Below are 786 nucleotides of genomic sequence, written 5' to 3' on the forward strand. Positions count from 1 at the left end.
CGCACCTGTACACAGTTACGGTGACTGCATCTGTGCTGTCACTGCAGAGCTGAGTGACCACACTGACCCCTTCAGGAAAAGCTTGCTGTTCTAGCCTAGTTCTTTGTTACCGTTACAGGAAATCCCAGCCTGCGCCTGAGAGAGGAACCCAAGCCTCAGATCCTATGGCACCAGACTGTCAGCGCTGATCTCTGCTCTCTTCTCATTTCCGGCCACCAGTGCTGGGTGTGCAGCCTGGCCAGCCTGGTGGTCTCAGGCTTTTGCCTACAAGGCAGAGGGGAGGGCAGGACGGGCAGAGGTTCAGGTCTACAGCAGCGACCATTGGCCAGCAGCAGTGGGGAGCCCCCCTCCCGCCCCTCACCTCGCTCCCTAGACTCTCTCCAGCCCCATTGCAGGGGGGGGGTCGAGGGAGCTCACCATGCACCATGCCCTGCGCCCTCCTCCACACATGTCCGGAAGTCACCTGTCACCACCCGACCAGTAGCCAAGCCCACAGCCCGCCTCTGTCCCACCACTCCGCTTCTCGAGCATCCAGAGTCACGTGGAGTGAACCAAAACACGGCCGGCAATTCCAACTACTGAGCCGCTCGTTCTATCCGGGCAGGGCTGGGAGGGCGAAGGAGATTCTTAGCCAGTTTGCCGGTACGGACCCCAGCCCTGCGGGCGATCCGTTGCAGCAGAGGAGCTGGGAAGGACGCGGAGAGGGAGATCCTGTTCTGGGGCGGGCGGGTTACGCGCCGCGGGAGCAGGGTGCTGGGCGCGCGACTGAGGTGAGCACTGGGGCGC

The sequence above is a fragment of the Fukomys damarensis genome, unplaced genomic scaffold (genome assembly GCF_012274545.1).
Source record: "Fukomys damarensis isolate Sample0158 unplaced genomic scaffold, DMR_v1.0_HiC HiC_scaffold_16, whole genome shotgun sequence".
Lineage (NCBI taxonomy): Eukaryota > Metazoa > Chordata > Mammalia > Rodentia > Bathyergidae > Fukomys > Fukomys damarensis.